We start from the raw sequence: 14,158 nt of genomic DNA, 5'->3' as shown, positions 1-14,158 counted from the left end.
GGTATTTAAGTGATGACCTGATGAAACCTGCTTCCTGGACCAAACTACTCTGCATTTATTAAGGCCAGCCCAACTTCAGTAACCTTACAAACGTCACTGCTGTTTAGTTTTCTGTCTTCATTTATGTCAGAAGTGATAGCAAAGCTGTACGTTTTAATTTTTGCTGTGGCGGTTAAGCTGCATTTTTGGCTTCCCGACCCTCCTCCATGGTTTGTGCACATCAAAGCTCAGTTTGCTCTTCGTGGCGTTTCAGACAGTGACACAAAATACCATCATGTGGTGGCTCAGCTGGATCCGTTGTCCACCCGCCATGTGATGACCCTCATCCGGGATTCCCCCCAGCCAAGGGAAATACACCGCTCTCAAGGCCCTGCTGCTGCAGTGCTACTCCCTCTCCGATGCAGAGTGGGCCAAGAAACTCTCTCTCTCGAGCCTGGGTGATGGTACCACTTTCAAGCTCATGGAGAGCACGCTGTCCTTGCTAGGAACGGATGACGGTGGATTTCTCTTCACTCGCGTCTTCCTCCGACAGTTGCCGGTGCAAGCTGGACTCGCCAACTCCCCGCCGCTGGCCGCAAAAGTGGAAATGCCAGCGCTCAAGGCCCAGGGAAATGCCAGCACTCTGTAGTGGGTGCGACCACTGGCGATAAGGAAAGGCTACTCTTCATAGAGGACTCAAGGAGATATTTTCGGATCAACTCTGGCTCCCAGCAGAGCCTTGAGAACTCGTGTCATCTTTGCATACCTCCACAATAGTATATTATTTATTCAAAAAAAAAATTGGAGATTTCCCTTGTACCACCAGACAGAGCCCAAGTACCACTAGTGGTACATGTACCACAGTTTGAGAAAGACTGGTCTACAGCATGAGTTAATATTGCGATTTACTCTGATAAATAATGCTTTTGTAGTACAGAAAACCCGGTGTTAACGCCAACGTTACTTAGGTAAGCCAAAATTATGTTCCTGGTACTGGCCTCAGGAGAGGTGAGTAAGATTTGGAACAGGTGTATCAGGTGGAAGGAGGATGGACACACCACTTTAGAGGAGGAAACACAAATACGCTTGATAGATAGGACAGATGGCAGATCTGCACCTAGAGGACAAGGAGGGCCATAACAACAAAAGAATACTGTCAATGAAATTTCTATATTTTGTTTGTTGATCACCTTAGTAATAGTAATATCCCTTTTTGTCACTTAGTTATGTACACACACAAATACAGTGGGGCATTGTAAGCTCAGGGGAGATATTAAACAGATGGTGAATCTCCTTTTCAATTATCTCAGAGGGTTGGAAGAAGGAAGGTGAAGGCTAAGTGGAAAACACAGCCGTAATTCAATCTGCATATTTTCATTTCAATCCAACTCTGCCACCTGCAGTGAATCATGAACATTGCAGCATTTATTTTCATCAGCCCAAAAAACAATACATGTTTGTTGATGTTGAGTACATGAGTGTAATACTGCCATTAAAACCATTAAATTATGGATTTATTGTGATTTTTGTCACATGATTAAATGAATAATGTTTAACCTACTGTTTGAATTTTATTAAGTATTGTCAAATTCATTTATTTACCCTTTTTTTTCAGCTGCCTGATAGAGAAACTGGGAAGACTGTGTGAGACCACTGTTTAAATTCATTTGCAGCAAACATGACATCTGTGATTACACAGAACAAAAGAGTGGACTTAGCATCTATGACCAGACTCAATCTATGATGATTGTTATGATGCAGTGTGTGCATGTGTGTGTGTGAAATGAACACAAGGAAAATGGCATGAAAGAACAATTTCAAAAAGTCAACTTTTTTTGAGAGAATGTTTGTATTTTTTTTTGGGGGGGGGGGGGGATAGCTTCCAGAAGACATTCATGTACTTTTGGGTATTTCTGTTTATTTCCCCGTTTTAATGCTGAAGAAGTATAACTCATTTATGTTCTCAAGATGAATCATACTCAAGATAAATAATAATTTTTAAATTAAAAAACTATAAAATTGATGACAATTGTATCAAGATCTTCATTCATTTCATTTTGAGAAGAACTATTGAGAAAAAAAATAGTCTTAATCCTCTTAACTGATATTTTTACAGCCACATACTGACTGTAGATTTGTTTTAATAGGTTTTTTTTATTCAACTCTTTATTGTACATTTTTGGAAGCGCATTAAAAGACTGAACAATTTCCATAATAGATATCCAATAATGAAACAAAATAGTAAAATTTTATGAAAATAATTTCAATGTAAATGACATCATACATCGACTATAAGTCATATAATATATGTTTTAATAATTGATTTATTCTTCCTCGTACCAAAGTGTATGATCTCGGTGGTCTTTCAGTGCTCAAACAAACATGCAGCCTCTTTTCACAGAGCTTGACAGACATTGTGGTTATGCTGCAGATAGTTTGTCAGACTCACCGGCAATAGAAATATAAATGTAAGGGGGGGATTTAGAAACCCAATAGATACTTGAATTTACCTCTGATATATTTTACCTTATCGACAGCATGCATGTACAGTGGCTGATGTACATGACAGATAGTTTTATTGTACATTTTTGTTTTTTCCTTACAGTGCAGAACCAAAGATGGCCTCTTACAAGCTGTATATAAAAGATGGATTTGACCACTGTGATGTCCCACTGTGAATCTCTGTCACTGGCTTGGTGTTTTGAAATCAACTTGATGAGTGAGGGGTGAATTGAAATGAGAAACCAAGGACACACATGATTAAATGGTGGCTACTTGTTGATCGAGTAGGGAGGGGCGGCCATCTTCCACGAGCGGTTGAGGGTGAGGGACAGGACAAAGACATGCTGTAGAAGTGAGCCAGAAATTAATAAGAAGTATGATTCAATGCAGAGAAGTTTATTAACACATAGTGAGAGAGAAAGTTACTTTCTCACACAGAAGAAATACTCAATGCATCATGGGAATCCCCCCAGCAGTCTACATCTTTTGCAGCATAACTAAGGGAGGACTCAAGGTCACCTGGTCCAGCTCTAACTATGTGCTTTAGAAAAAAAGGAAAGTTTTAATCCTAATCTTAAAAGTAGAGATAGTGTCTGTCTCCTGAATCCAAACGGGAAGCTGGTTCCATAGAAGAGGGGCTTGAAAACTGAAGGCTCTCCCTCCCATTCTACTTTTAAAACCTCTAGGAACAGCAAGTAGGCCTGCAGAGCGAGAGTGAAGTGCTCTAATGGGGTGATATGGTACTACAAGGTCATTAAGATAAGATGGGGCTGATTATTTAAGACCTTGTATGTGAGGAGTAGGATTTTGAATTCTGGATATTTCCCATTTTAGAGATGTTGCACAAATGGAAGAAAGCAGTCCTACATATTTTTTTAAAATATGTGCATTGAAGGACACATCATGGTCGAAAACGACTCCACCTTTGAGTTTACAAAGCAGAAGTGGAAATCAGTACTTCAGAGCAGGCTGTAGTCCTGGCATTTTACTTACAGTGAAGATTTTTAAACATTTAGTTTCAATGCCATATATCAGAACAAGCTCTAGAGTGTAACTACAGTGGTTGGTGGGTTCTTTTACATTTTGAAAGAAGCCTGTCGAGTCTAATAAAAGATTAAATGCTGTGTTGAGGCTGTCATTTTTAGCATCTACATGGATGTTAAAATCACCCACAAGAATCATTTGATCTGAGCTGGGCACTAAATCAGATAAAAAGCTTGAGAAATCACATAGAAACTCTGAGTAAAGCCCAGGAGATGCAATTCAAAAGCCTGAAGCCTGATGTTGATGCTTAGCCTTGTCCACCATATGACAAAGCTAAGCATTATGCTTTCAAATGAATTAAAACTGTCTGGATCTTTGGTTAAAAAGCTGGAGTGGAAGATTGCAGTAAGTTGTTAAAAAAAATGAACATACAAATGCGATGAAGCGATCAATGAATATATGTGTTTGAAACTTAAGATATATAATTATGAGACTGTTTATCAGCATATGAGTACACCAGAGGTTGCCAGTGTTTGGTCTTTCTTTTTGCTGAAAACCAACCACAGAAAAAATCCCGCTATGAGACTAGCCTTATGCATATGTGAAATTGAAAAAAAAAAAAGAATTACATTTTATTGTTATTTATTTACATTTTATTGGTGATGGTATGACCAGCTTCTATTTAAGGAGGGGTTTATTGAGAGGATTGGTTGGTTATTTCTAGATCTTTTGCTGGTGAGCATGACAAAACCTCTGTATCAGAAAAAAGAAAGAATATATAGCTCATTCAGAACTCTGCTGCTCGAGTCCTCACTAAGACCAAAATAGTGGACCACATCAGTCCAGCTCTGAGGTCTTTACACTGGCTGCCTGTCCGTCAGAGGATAGACTTTAAAGTTCTGATGCTGGTCTATAAAGCTCTGCATGGTTTAGGACCAAAATACATCAGTGACCTCCTGACCCAGTATGAACCTTCCAGATCCCTCAGGTCATCTGGATCCGGTTTTTTATCAGTTCCCAGAGTCAGAACCAGACACGGAGAAGCTGCATTCAGCTTTTATGCTCCTTATATCTGGAACAAACTCCCAGAAGGCCTCAGATCAGCTGAAACACTCAGTTTATTTAAATCCAGGTTGAAGACTCACCTGTTCTTAGCTGCATTTGAATAAAACCCCAAATCCACACTTTTAAGCTTAAATTTCAAAACTTACATTTTAACTACTGATTTTATCTACTGTTCTGATTTTATCTACTGTTCTGATTTTATCTACTGTTTTTTTAATCAATTTTAAATCATGCTTTTTATTTGTTTTTGTTTTAATGTCTCTGTAAAGCACTTTGAATCACCTTGTTGTTGAATTGTGCTATAAATAAATATAAATAAACTTGCCTTGCCTTAAAGCTTTGAAAACAATTGAAGGCTCGTGTGGTTGTTTTTTTCCATTTGGTCCCCTTCACATTGCCTTGCCACCGTTACACCCTCACTCTATCAAAGATAACATGGAAGCCAGTGAAGCACCTCGATATAAAATCCTTCATGTCATTCTCTTGTTACCATAGCGTCACCTACACCTACTCAGCTCCTGACTTCTCCTCTGACACAGTTTAACCAAATCAGTGTAGAAATTCAGATCATTATCTGTGGCTTTGCTGAGCAGCTGCTGTTGCTGCACCATGAAAATGGACTCCACTTATTTGTCCTAGATACTGTTAAATATCCCAATTCTTTGATCTTTGGGCTGAAGGAAGAACAACACTCTGTGTATAAATGCTCAATCAGCAATATCTTTATTCAACACAATTCTCATTATTCTGTACAACACTTTGAGCATTACAAACATCCGGACGGGAGATATGCACAGGAGGGCGTCCGGCAAATCTAGAAGTGTCTGACCGTTTCTCACATACTTATAGCGTCGCCCCCCCCTCCAAACTAAGCATTCACATTCTTTCTCTCTTACGGCGTCTAAGTGATGGCCTTGGCTTCCTGTTTTATCTTCTCCTGATGAGATGGGGCAGAAAACCTCTACGGTATGTTCTGTTCTCTTTGTAATCAGAAAAGTAAGGCCATGATTCTCTGAAAACAGTATATCTTATAAATAAGCAGTATAATGCATCATAAAACAGTGTAATGATTTCACAATCTTTAATCCAAGGCATAATGTGGCCTATAGCCGTATAATGATTCAACAATTCTTTGATTAGAAGTATAAGGTGGCATAAGATTGTATAATAATCTCACAATACTACTTAAAGACATGCTCAGTATCAAACTTTGCCGATGTATTTCACTCTTGACCACAAACCTGGTGCATACTGTATGTTTTCAAAGAAAAAAAAGAGAGGCGTTTTTGTTTATGACCAAGTGCATTTTTGCACATGCAATAAGGACAGCACTAATGGAACAATGTGCTTTACATTTAACTCCAAAATAACAGAAATATGTTTTTATTAGCATTTGAACTATTCACATCGGTGTAACCATTTGATTTTTCAGTGCAGTCATTTTGTTTGTACTGAAAAAAAAAACAGTTGATAGAGTCATGATGGTGAAATAGTTAAAAACAATGTTTAAGATATTATTGTTAATATCTTAAGTTAACAGACTGGCTTCAGTCCAGCTCTGTCTGGAGCCTGGATCTCCTCCATACCTGCTTCATGCCCTGGGGGACGGGGGTATGGCTCCCCACACCCTCTAGCAGATCGTTACTTGGAGAAACCTTTTGAACACAAGCGCGCTCATCCACACAGGTGTGCACACAGGTGTTCACAGACACAAACTACACCTTTCTTGGCTGCTACCTCAAAGCACATCATGTGCTGTCGGTCTTGCGTGCGAGACAATGACATTCAATATTTAGTATTTATTGTTATTTAAACTTGGCTACATTTTACAATGGTGTTGTGTTTATTATGTTGCTCTCTTTTTTCCTTGTTTTCTCTTCTTTTTTTCTCTCAACAAGTGATCCAGGAGATTTTTTTACGTGAAAAAAAATATATATATGGGAAAAAAAATTTTAAAAGTCATATCAAAGCTTGAATCAAACATGCAGTAAATAAACACCAAAACACAGTTGAGCTTAGGGTTCACATTATTCCATTAGAGAAACAACAAAGTAAAGTTGGAACTGTTAATGAAGTGTTAAAAATCTGTAAGCACTGTTCATTAAAAATGCTCTTTTAGACTGAGCACTGAATAATACTGACTCATTTCCATATGACTTGCTGTGGTTGAGCCTGTCAGTCCATTACCTTTGACAGTATTCAAATGTACTGCAAAGAAAAAACAGGTCTTAATTCAAATGAAGCAGAATCTTGCAGACAGCGTGTACAGGGAGCACTTAATTTGTATTTGCATGATTTATCATTTAAGGAGTCATGACCTCAGTAAAGAGTAGTTTGTTCTATGTGCTGCATTCAGTCAGTTTTCCTGAGTCAAAGAAACAGCATCCGCAAATTGTGTATTGTATAAAATTATTTAAAATTTTGAAAACTCAACAAGAGGAGACTGAAGGGACTAGTGGGAATTAGGCTTGAGTTTATACTTGGAAGGGGAGATTATTGTGATTCATTTAATGTAATTTAATTATTTGCATGTTTTAATGTTTGATCTTGCAGGGCTCATCTTTATTGCAGAGCCCAGTTAGAGCTGAAATGAAATCACAGATAACAGAAATTCAGACACTGTAGCTTTGTGACAATTCGTCTATAGAAGAAGATCAAAGGATTATTTTTTATAATCAAAACAGCCAAAAGAAGCTACTTCAGAATTACTTACTAAAACGTTTTTCCTTATACCTCATTTAGTTTATATTTCTGTCACTGTTTGCAGGGCAAGCCGTGTGGTGTTTGTGAATTAAGGACCCAAAATGCAGGCACTGGCTGTGATGCGAGTGAGCTTTATTACAGGAGGTGTAAAAAAGAAAAAAAAAAAAAAAAAAAAAAAAGAAAGCGAGGATGGTGAGGACAGAACTATGACATAACCTAAAGTGGGAAAATAGTAAACAAACCTGGAACCGTAACATGCAGGAAGAAACATGGGGCGGGAAGCAGAGAGATGCAGAGAACACCATGAAATGCAGACGGACCAACAAAGAGCATAGGCAGCCTGTCATTGTCCATGGCTCTGTGTCTGAGGAGTGTGTGGGATGCCCCGGTGGCCACACCCCCAGGCTGGGCCATCACCATCACACCTGCATCCCATTCCAGCTGATTGTCAGGAGGACTATTTAACCCTGCGCTGGCGGATGCTCCAGACCAGTCTGTTAGTCACCCCGCAAAGCTTTGTATATATCTAAGGCTACATTCACACTGCAGGCGAAAGCGCATCAAATCTGACTTTTTTGACCCTAAGCAACGCATATCCGATCATGGTATGACAGTGTGAACACCACAAATCCGATATTTTCAAATCCACGCTAGGTCACTTTCGTATGTGGTACTGAATCCGATACATGTCTGATGTTTTAGAGAGCAACTGCTGTTTGAACGGTCATGTCGCATTAAATCTGTCTTTTACGTCACTGACACAAGACAGACGCCAATTATCAGCGCCGGAGAAGACAAAGGAGAAAGCATGGCGGCGGAAACTGGAGATGGAGCAAGTCAATGGACAGAAACTGAGGTTTTTGGACTTGATTAGCATATGGGGAGACAAAATTCTGTCAGTTACGACTGTGCAGAAATTGATAGACTGCTGCAACAACACCTACTAGCTCTGTAGCCGCCATTTTAAACAGAGCACGTTGTGTGTGACGTCTTCTTTTGTGCAGGGCAGGCCGCTTTGAGGGCCATGAACTGTTCACACTAGAACGCGTTTGCCATCACATTTTACTTGTAGTGTGAAAAACCAGACAAAAAACTGAGCATCAAGACCTGAACGTGAACGTTGCCTAAATGTTACATGAACTGTGTTAATTCTGCCTCCGTGTGTTCAGGTTAACCATCTGGCGTTTTGTGCCTGCCACCTGCCTGTCCTCCTTCCTGCTCGGATCTCTAAGTGCATCATCTGTTCTCATCCCTGCTTGAATGGATTCGCTTCCCACGGACACGCTCCCCCCCTCTCCCCCTCTCCGAGCCCCACGGTCCAGCTCTGATCGTAAGCCTAATTACTATAGTCCTGTTTAGTTGTGTCCCTCAATCTCCCTGCTCACTAGTAATTTTCTCCCCTTTCTGTTGCAGCCTCCCATGGTCCCGATTATGGCTTCCATGTGTAATTTGTCTTCCCAGTTTCCTTCAGTTCCGCGGTTTTGCTTCCTTGGTTGTTCTGGGTCACCTTTTGTTAAAACAATAAAATCTGTACTTGCTCCCATTAAGAGTATTGAGTCTGCTTTTGGATCCCACTTGTGTGCATGAACTGCGGTTCATGATATAACCACACACGATATATACATACACGAGGTAACGAGGAAATAGCACACAGGAGGAAGACACAGCTGAACCTAATTAGACTAGACTGGGAGGAAGCAAGCCGGAAAGCATGAACCTAGAGCCAGAAACACTAGACGTCACCCAGAGAAACAAAACCCGAACTCTTGCCCAGAATACAAAATCAGAATAAACTACAACATAAGATGATAAACACAAAACGCTGGGTCAGGTGACCCAGAACCATGACAATTTCATATAACACATTTCAACAAAATATTTACAGTCTTTTGTAAACAAGTGCGGCTCATTTAAATGAATTATCACATATTGAAATTTGGTCTTCTCTATTTCAGAGGAGCAAATGAAGTATTGGCCCAGTCATTGAAAGCAGTTTTAGCTTTCACAGGCAGCATTTAGACATTCCTGTTCCATCACGTTAAGTACAAATGTCTTTATGCAATTATAAAAAAAGGTTTCCATGAGTTTATACTTTAATGGAGCCTGGTACAGTGCCAGTTTCCCAGAGCAGTCCTTGGATTAAGAGGTTTATTCAGCTAAACCCTCAGGCTGGTATTCAGGGTCTCAAAGGGGAACATGTAGTAGGAGGGCTCTTCATATATACCTCCTTAGAACAGACTGGCACTCATGTGGCAGAAGTAGAAGTCATTTTCTTTGGCCGTGGAAAACATAATGGTTGATCATATCTACAAAAAATTAAATTGATTGAAATTAAAGATCATCTTTCCATTTCATATTGTAATGTGATATCAAGAACCTTTGGCAGACATTTGTAGGTGTGGGTTTTGAGGTACAAAGTATTCAATTATTTTAATTTCTGTTTTTCGACTTAAAAGATAATTCTCCTCTGCGTCAGTGTCAAAGTAATTAAGCAAGTTTACTCAAGCACACATTTGGGGAACCCTTTTAATTCACTTGTATATTTAAATTTTCTACAAATACTTCTAAGGTAAATCTGAAGGAACTACTACATTTACTTTTCGCATGTAATAATTTTTATACAATTACAAGAAACAAAGCAGACTAAAGACAGACAGTCACTTATGCTAGCATTTGAACTTCATATGTATTTAACAACCAAAAAAAAAGGCAGCAAGGGAACTAACAAAACCTAACCTGAAAACAAAGGAGAGAAGCAGAAGACATGAACACAGAACGACAGAGGACTAAATACACAAAGGGGTAACGAGGGAATGAAGATCAGGAGGGAAACACAGCTGAGACTAATCACACACATGAGACGGGGAGGAAGCAAAACAGTATACTCTAACACAGGACACAGGACAGTCAAAGTAAAACAGGAAATTACATGAACATAGAAACCAGGATGTCTAGACGTATCACAAGGACCACAGGGGAGGCACAGTAACAAAAACTAAAGACTAGAAATTAACAAAATCCTACAGAATAATTAAGGGAGCTAGAAATTCAAAAGACTAAACCATGAAAAACCAGTACATCATAAAATATTGATAATCAAAAACATAAACACTGGGACACCAGACCCAAGACCATGACAGATACAGAGAAACTCCAAAACTAGACAGCACAGAACAAAAATTAAAAAACAAACAAAAACAAGGGCAGTTTAATAAATATATATCATGGCAGTAGTATTTTATACTTAAATGTTTGAGTGATTACATGAAATAGCATGTAGGTCTATAAAATCCATCCCATATTTTACATACATACAGTACATAAATAAAATATATTTGCTTTCATTTATTTTCCTGAGGTTTCTTTGATTTGCAAATTGTATAATATCTTTTTCCAGCACATACTGTAAGTGTCATGGAAGTTAAAAGTTAAATAAACTGCAAACACCCGGTGAGCATTATTTGAAGTGGTTTAATTATGTGCTGCAGCACAGAGAAACACACTCCGGCACGCCCACTCCCATCTGTGGTGCTATCGCACATGCATATAACTAAGTGAGAAAATTATATTACTATTACTAAGGTGATGAGAAGATAATCAATACATAAGAAAAGAAATTTCCCACCACGATAGCCATCATTGCCCCGAGTCTTACCTGCTGTATTATAGAATAGAAGGGATCGTCTGCTATAGGTTGGTTTATACCTGCTGAAGACATTAAATTAATTAAATGTGTTGGTAACTATAATTTTCTCATAATAAAAACCATTTCTCTTAGATTATCACAGATCACTTAATAAATCACCATTAAAAAGTCTCACCTTGAGTTTGAGTTTCATTGAGGTCAAAGCTATTGGGAATGACTCTAGAGGATAATCCAAATTCAGCTGATGAAGTGATACAGTAGAAGTAAAGGGACAGAAAATCACAGAAACATCAGTGATAGTAATCATTGTTTGCTCTTTACTGTATTCATTAAAATTCATCTGAATTTTTTGGAAAATCTGAATTCAGAGTTAGATACAGAAAGAAGGGTTACTCCTATAAAATCCATCTAACTGACATTTTTCAAATATTATGCACCAAATAATTTAATAGGAACATTTCCCATTTTCCCATTAGAAATAGTTCAGTAGCAGTAATTTCAGGTTTCTACAGTTAAATGACCATACAGTGAATTTAACAGATCATGTTGTAAATGTGCAACAAAGCAAAAACAATGAACACACAATTATGATTGAAGTTTTCTTTACCTCTGTCCCAGCAACATTTGCCAAAGTGATACAGTCCCGCCAACACCAACAAAGCACTGAATACAGTAATGGCAATGATCCAAGGTGTGGCACCAGAGGAGAAAAGTGTTGTATCTTTGTAACTGTCTGGATTACTTGCTAAATGTTAGAAAGTTAAAATTGTAACTTCAAGATACAATATCAAAATGTTAATTCAAACTCATTTATACTAAGACAGTTTTTTAAATGTTACACATCTGTCATTAAGAGCTTGTAAAAACACTTTTTGTAAACCTGGTTCATTTAATTATATCAGACAATATAAAAGCTGCAAATCACCTCTGACACTGAGCCAGCTCTCTGGTGATTCTCCACCTCCTGAAATGCTGCACTTGTAAAGTCCTTCATCAGACTTGGAAACTCTGTGGATGGTCATGTTTCCAGTGGAGCTGCTATGGATGTGACGGCCATATTTATAGAACTCAGTCGTGAAGTTGGAAGAAGCCTTCTTGTTTCTGCAGCACAGAGTCACATTTCCTTCCTCTATTACAGGAATGGCAGGACTCTCCAGAATCACAGAACCAGCTGTATAACACAAGTGTTTGATCAATGTGATATTAAAATCATTTAAAATGTATGACAAGAACACTAACGTGTCATCACATTTATGTGAATTCAGTTAAATTTTGGTTATTTTCTTTTTAATATAAGTGATATTTTCATTTGAAAGTGCCCTCAATCAACTAATTTTGCCTAGAGACCTGGTATCCAGTCAGGGACGCTGTGGCTGCCGAAGCACACGCTCCCCACTGTTTTCTCATAATGGCAGAGTAATCGAGAACAACAAGCCATGTCTCCCTGTCCAATCATCCCTTTCCTGTTTATAGGTTAGAACTGTGTCTGAAATAGAAAATTAAAGAGGCCTGGTATTTTGTGTAGCTTAGTCAGTTAGGATCGGAAACTGGAAGGACACAACCTAGTTTAGTGTTGTAAATGAGTTTTTCATAAATGTTTGGTCACGACTTTAGCTGTATGTTATTGGTAGCATGTTAGTTTGGATCACTCATCTCCAACATTCTTAATGTGTTTACTCAGATCAGTGCACATATCAACATTGTGCTTATTACATTTTCTAATTCCCCGTCTAATCTTTCCTTTCCTGTTAATAGGACACATAGATAGCTGTCCACAGGTGCTGCAACACCATACACGCAACATTAATTTGTTGTAAACATACCAGTGACAGTGATGTTGATACTGTTGCTTCTCATTCCTCCTTCAGTCTCATACCAGTACTCTCCACTGTCGTCTGGATAAACATTTGAAATGCTGCAGGATGATCCTGTTGGTGTTCTCTGGTTAGTGCCGTTACATGATTTTATTTTCCCTTTGACTTCATGCACAACTTGACAATAAACAACCCCCTCACAGTAAAATGTTACTTTTTCATATTCAAAGAGCTGCAATCTGTTTGGACTGATTCGAAAGGATACTGCATCTGAGAAAAGAAGAAAAGAAAAGACTCAGTTTAGACTTTTACTACTAAAACTGATGAACTTTATCTAAACAATGAAAAAAAAAAAACAACATTTCAGGAAATGGAAGCAAAATAATCGAAAAACTGCATCACAGCTCCTCACATGTACCTGAGGAAACAGTTCAATAACATCACAAAACAGTCTTTTTTTCCTACTTTTATACATTTGGTTCACCAAACACACAAAAAAGAAAACCTCCTTTGCTCCAATGAGCAAATTTTTGATACTCACTAACTTTCTGATCATGTGTGCACAGCAGGATTACAAGAGTCGTCACTGAAGAGACAAAAAAGAGCAAGATTACAAAAAATTCAGTTTATTCTTACATTTGCTGGCAAAGGGATTATTACATCTAATAACAGCTCCACAAAAAAAAAAAAATTAGTCTGAAAGTAGTCTCAAACCTCAACAAATGTGCAGCAGGTGTGATGCCATCATCTCAATATAGATCAAAATTTCATTTCAGTGGAATGTTTCCAGCACCTTGTTGAGTCTATGCAATGAAGAACTAAACTAGTTCTGGAGGGAAAATTGTGTCCAGCTGGCTTTGAACACTGTATAAACAGGCCATTAAGTGTATTGTAAGTATTTAGTTTTTAGTTTACAGTAATGACAGCATGTATTCATTTCTGCTCAATTCTGCCAACTGCAGAGCGTCATGAAACATTTTTTTGTACTTCAGGCACAAAAAGCCTACATGCTGTTTTACATTGTGTACATGTGCCTGATACTCCCACTAAAACCTTAAAAATATGAATTTAATGTGATTTTTATCATGTGGTTAAAACGATAATGATTATGAATCAGTCAGTGTTCACCTTGTAATATTTAGTTTTCCAGTGAGTGCTTTTTTTACAAATCTTGCAGATTCATTATTCGAAAAGATTGCTTGACTCTAAGGGACATGCTGCTAGCAGGTTGGCTATGAGCTAAGCTAACAAATCCCTAAAGACGTAACGAGTGAATACAGTGAATATAATTAGTGGGTCAATCAACAGACAGTGTGCTTTGGATTAAGCATTTGAAGATTATACTATCAGATAAGACGTCATCTCTAAGCTTTTATTTAAATTGGATACACAGATAAGATACACAGATAAGCTACACAGAAACACCACTGTGAGTCCCTTTGAACTGATGACCACATGTGTTCAT

Source organism: Oreochromis niloticus, linkage group LG3 (genome assembly GCF_001858045.2).
Source record: "Oreochromis niloticus isolate F11D_XX linkage group LG3, O_niloticus_UMD_NMBU, whole genome shotgun sequence".
Classification (NCBI taxonomy): domain Eukaryota; kingdom Metazoa; phylum Chordata; class Actinopteri; order Cichliformes; family Cichlidae; genus Oreochromis; species Oreochromis niloticus.
This window is presented reverse-complemented; position numbering follows the sequence as displayed.